This window comes from Hyla sarda, chromosome 3, assembly GCF_029499605.1.
Source record: "Hyla sarda isolate aHylSar1 chromosome 3, aHylSar1.hap1, whole genome shotgun sequence".
In the NCBI taxonomy this organism is placed as follows: domain Eukaryota; kingdom Metazoa; phylum Chordata; class Amphibia; order Anura; family Hylidae; genus Hyla; species Hyla sarda.
The window spans coordinates 212955774-212961773 of NC_079191.1; positions in this window are offsets into that span (position 1 = coordinate 212955774).

Genomic DNA, 6000 nt, shown 5'->3' on the forward strand with positions numbered 1-6000 from the left:
TATGTTGATTTGGATAGATCTTACATTGAAGGCTACAATGAAGATTTAAGAAAATAAAATATATATTTTTTTATTACATAACATAAATTACATCCAGTGCCATAATTTGCATAATATTAAGTAGTAAAGAAGCTTATACTTCTTATTATTGCCTTCTACTATTAATAATTATTAAAGAAATTCAATATGTACAGTAGCCATCAGTATTTACAGCCTGGGATTTAACAACTGCTATTATCATTCCTATACATCAGTCAAATCGTTCACCTAAACACAGTTCACAAAAGATAGAGGCTAACACTCAGCCTCATTTTGTTGATGTTGGAATGTTGTAGACAAGAGCCATCAGCAACAATCTAGAGACATCAGAATACTATATAATGTGATGTATGCAACAATTCTCAGACCTTGTTATGCCAGTCACCAGCAGATTCCTCCTTTGACATAGATAGGGGCTGCTTGTGTGTTGTAACAGGTGTCAATCTAATGACAGGCAAAGATTCCAAGCTTTGGTATGTTTAAATATGGACTGCAAACTGTCCTAAATGTTAACTCGAGATTAGGTTGTAATATACGGTTTGGAATGTGCTTTACTGTGAAAAACATAATTGGTAAAACAAAATTCCAGTTGATGTACATTTTAATGTATACTTCTACAACAGTGAGGTCAGACACAGCATATAAATCTGAATATGTAGAGAAAGACAAGCGCACTCACCATGTCAGTTGCTTCATCTGTATGTTTTATTGGAATCATCCGGTTACAGACAACGGAGACAAGTGTGCAGGGGGACGACAGGAGAGGGAGGTATTCTTGGGTTACGGAACCGTTTCTCACTACATGCGCTTCATTAGGCCCCTACTACAAAACAGGTTAGAAGGTGGGTTTAAAAAGGCCCCAAACGGACATGTTTCCTTAGTAACAAGTAAACAAAATCGTTACATTACACCAGGTGAGGGATAAACAAAAACACTAAATATAAGGTGCCCTATTAAAAATAATGCACAGCTAACTAAAAAGACACAGGATGATTGAAGGAAGAATTATAAAAATACACTCATCTCATTACGGTCGTTCAGACCGAGTGGATCAGTTGCATTCAAATGCATAATCCAAAATGCTTCCTTCTGTAACAACTGCAGATCTTTATCTCCGAACCTGATTGCTTTCTCAACCCTCTCCAGGGCTGCAAACTTCAATTTTTCAGGACGGCCTCCATGCATTTCATTCATATGCGATATGAATCTGGAGACTCCAATGCCTGTTCTCAGAGAATGGAGATGTTCTCTCACTGTGAAAGAGAGGTCTAATGATCTTCCCTATGTAGTAAAAACCGCAACCACAAACTAAAGAATAAACCGTGTTTGGATCGGTAGGTAATGAATTGGTTAACCTTTATGTTATGTTCTCCTAATTTTATCATGTCACTTTTGAGATTATAGTGACAGAAAAAACAGGAGCCACACGAAAAATTACCTTGGGGTCTAGCAGTACTCAACCAGTGACTGGGAGATTTTCTACTGATGTTTTGTTTCTTTTCAATATAGTTCAGCAGGGTTTTATTGCATTTACAGGTGACAATCGGTTTATTAGATGTCATTACTCTTAGATCCTCATCTCTTTCTTACATGTACCAATTATTAAAAATGGCTTGTTTGATTTTATCATTCATTGCGGTGTTCTGAAAGGAAACAACACACTAGTTTTTTCTTAGTTTTGCTTCAAAGCAACTCCTCACGTGGAATATTATCAGCCCTCACTCTTGCTTTATTTATGACATCAGGTGGATATCCTCTCTGCTTAAATCTTTCAGCCAATTCAGATGCTTGTTGCTGAAATCTCTCATTACTGTTGTTGATGCGTTTTAAGCAAATGAACTGACTGAAAGGTATGCTATTTTTAGTATGTGTTGGGTGGGATGACTCAAAATGCAGAAGGGAGTTTTTTGGGATGGGCTTTCTGAAAACTGACATAATAATGTGGTCACTCTCAATATTTATCTGCACAGCCAGGAATTGCAAAATTAGAAGTAAATCTCATATTTACATTATTGATGTTTAGATAGGTAACAAAGTCGTCAAATTCATTTTTAGTGCCCTCCCAAATTATGAGGATGTCATCCAGATATCTGTGGAAGGATTTAATATGGCGAGAATAGGGGTTCCTAGATGTAAAGACATAATCACTTTCGAAAACAGCTAAAAAAAATTGTATAGGAGCACAAGATGGGCGTACCCATCGCCGTACCCTGCAATTGTTTATACCACTGGTAAGAAAACACAAAGTGATTATTGGTGAGAATAAAACTGATGTAATCTGTAACAAAATCTGTAAAGTCAGTGGATTTATCTGTATGCAAAAAAAAACAATGGATAGCCTATATACCTGCATCGTGAGGGATGCGGGTGTACAGGCTCTCAACATTGATGAATGTTATGAATGTTAGAGAATAGCTTTTCTGCCAGTGAAAATCATCCAAAAATGTGAGCAGATCTACGGTGTCCTTGAGGTATGATGGAATGTTGGGCAATAATGGTGCCAAGAGCCAATCTATGTACCTAGAAAGGTGATTTCCCGGTGGGGGAATCAATCCCAGCAACGATGAGGCGGCCTGGAGAGGGGTTGGCAAGTTTGTGTACCTTTGGTAGAATATACCAATATGGTTTACTGGGGTTCAAGGGTAGTAATCTCTCTGCAGTTTTAGTTGAAATTATGTGTGCTTGTGAGTATTTATGAAGTACAGTCCGGAACTTCTCCAAGTGTTTTAACTGTAGGATCTTTAGATAATTTTTCATTGACCGAGGCATCACCTAATTGATGTAACACTTCATTATTATAATCATTCTTCCACCACAGGACGAAAGAGCCCCCCTAATGTGCTTTAGATACAACAACATCATCTCTGTCTAGCAACTCATCCAATGCCTTTTTCTCATTAAAAGGGAGGTTTGGTCATACTGAGGGGTACAACAGTGCCTTTACATCCTTGCACACCGTTCTATAAAAAAGATCGATGGCACTACCTGGGACTATGGGTGGATTAAAATGTGAAGGATTACCCTCTACAAACGCATCAATATCATCCATAGTGTGAACACCGGCATTATCCATAGTGTGTCCCCAGCTAATTCCACAAGATCAGTTAAACAGCTATTTTCATATTCACTACACTCTTGAACCATTCTGAAACTTAGCAGTCCTAACGTATACTGTTTTTTACTCTCCAGTTTGACCTGTTCTGCTGAATTTTATTAGGTTTTAAACATGCAAAAAAAACTTTTTCAGGTAAATTTTTCAGACCGCTTAAAAAAATCTATTTCAAACTAAATATAATTAAAGCTCTCGACAAGTCCAAAATTGAGAACTCTGCTCAATGCTGAAATACAGTCACTGCTCAGTGATGTCGGTTAGATTTGTCACAATGTTGTTAACAGTCATTGATGCCATGTCATTGTTTTCTTTTTCCTTGGTTGTTGTCACGATTCGGCTGGCTGAAGGTGGATCCTCTGTGCCAGAGAGGGATTGGCGTGGACCGTGTCGGTGGACCGGTTCTAAGTTGCTACTGGTATTCACCAGAGCCCGCCGCAAAGCGGGATGGTCTTGCAGCGGCGGTAGCAACCAGGTCGTATCCACCGGCAACGGCTCAACCTCTCTGACTGCTGAGATAAGCGCGGTACAAGGGAGTAGACACGAGCAAGGTCGGAAGTAGCAGAAGGTCAGGGCAGGCAGCAAGGATCGTAGTCAGGGGCAACGGCAGGAGGTCTGGAACACAGGCTAGGAACACACAAGGGAACGCTTTCACTGGCACAATGGCAACAAGATCCGGCGAGGGAGTGCAGGGGAAGTGAGGTATAAGTAGGGAGTGCACATGTGAAGATACTGATTAGGCCTGCTGCGCCAATCAGTGGCGCAGTGGCCCTTTAAATCGCAGAGACCCGGCGCGCGCGCCCTAAGGAGCAGGGCCGCGCGCGCCGGGACAACACAGACGGGGAACGGGTCAGGTACGGGAGCCGAGATGCGCATCGCGAGCGGGCGCGTCCCGCATCGCGAATCGCATCCCGGCTGGGAGCAATATCGCAGCGCACCCAGTCAGCATGTCTGACCGGGGCGCTGTGAATAAGAGAACGCTGCGAGCGCTCCGGGGAGGAGCGGGGACCCGGAGCGCTCGGCGTAACAGTTGTTTCTTTTAGGTGACTCGATTTTCTTCTGCGCCCTCTACTAGTGGCTCTCCAAAAGCGACATTCTCAGCTGCAACTTGTGACGGAATCGCTCCTTGAGTAGGGTCATCAGATCTGCTTGATTCTGATTCAGTAGTCATGTAATCGGTGGCTTTACTTTTCTTTAGGTTTAGAGGTTTATTCACATTACGTCTCCTAAATCAGTGGTTCTCAACCTTTTTGGTGACTGTACCCCCAAAGGCTGAAAGTATGTCCGCGGGTATCCCCTCATGCGGAACTTACGCGTGAGGGGTACCCGCGGACAAAAGGCGTGTTCTTATTTTCTTACTAATGCAATACTCAATCCCCTTGTGCTATTATTCCCCCTCTATCTTTATCCCCCTGTGCCATTATTCCCCCTCTTTCTGATCCTCTTTGCCATTAGTCCCCCCTCCATCTTTATCCCCTTGTGCCATTATTATCCAATATGGCTAAAGGGAATCAGAGGGACGGGGGAATAATGGTGCAAGAGGTCAGAGGGAGAGGGGAATGATAGCACAAGGGGATTAAGATGGAAGGGGAATAATAGCACAAGGGGATTAAGATGGAGGGGGAATAATAGCACAGGGGGATTAGGATGGAGGGGGGAATAATGGCACAAGGGGATTAAGAGGGAGGGGGGATAATCAACACCCCCCTCCCTCTGATCCACTTCTGCCATTATTCCCCCCTCCATATTAATCCCCTTGTGCCATTATTACCCCCTCCAATTTAATCCCCTTGTGCTATTATTCCTTCCTCCGTTTTAATCCCCTTTTGCCATTATTCCCCCCCCCCCCTCCATCTTAACCCCCTTGTCCCATTATTATCCGATGTGGCAAAAGAGTAAGGAGGGAAAAATTGCAATAGGGGATTAAGATGGAGGGGAGAAATGGCGCAAGAGGATCAGAGGGAGGGAGGTATAATGGCACAAGAGATTAAGATGGAGAGGGGGAGGGTCAATCATTACTCCTCCCCCACCTCCATATTAATCCCCTTCTGCCAATATTCCCCCCTCCATCTTAATCCCCTTGTGCTATTGTTATCGGATAAGGCAAAATGGGTTCAGAGGGAGGGGGGGGGGATAATGGCACAAGGGGATTAATACGGAGGGGGGGTTAATCCCCTTGTGCCATTATCCCCCTCCCTCTGATCCCCTTTTCCATTATCCCTCTCCACCCATCTTAATGCCTTGTGCTCCGTCCCATACATCCCCCCCCCCATCTTAATGCCCTTCTTCCATCCCATACACTTATTTTTAACTTTAAAACTTTTTTACTTTACCGGGCCTCCTGCGTTCCTGTTGCCTGCTCCTTCGTGCAGCGCTCGGCGGGGCTGCACTGACGTGTGATGTCCTCCTGCGCTGTGACCTCCGCACAACATCAGGGGAGGTCATATGTCTCCCCGGCAACGACGCAGCTCCCTTACAGCTGCTTACAGCTCCAACGACGCAGCTCCTGTACAGTAGCACGGCCGCAGCTAAGGTCCTAAATTGTCTCGACATGCGGTTCCTATTATAGGTGAATATCTGTGAGGAGTCTAAATCATTTTTGTCTCTGATGAACTTGTCTTTCTCAACATCTTTAATAATGTATTGTAGATGAATACGTTTTTTCTCCAGGTTTTAGAGGAAGGTGTTATGTTGCTGTTCAGACAAACATGGCAGTGTTGAATATGAAGATCATCCCAACTTTTCAGGAAATCTTAATCGTCAGTGAACTGTGAGGGACTTTTGTAGATACTTAATCCTCTAGGTGTGCGTTTTTTTTCACTATAGGCTTGAAGGGAATTTAGCAACCAGAA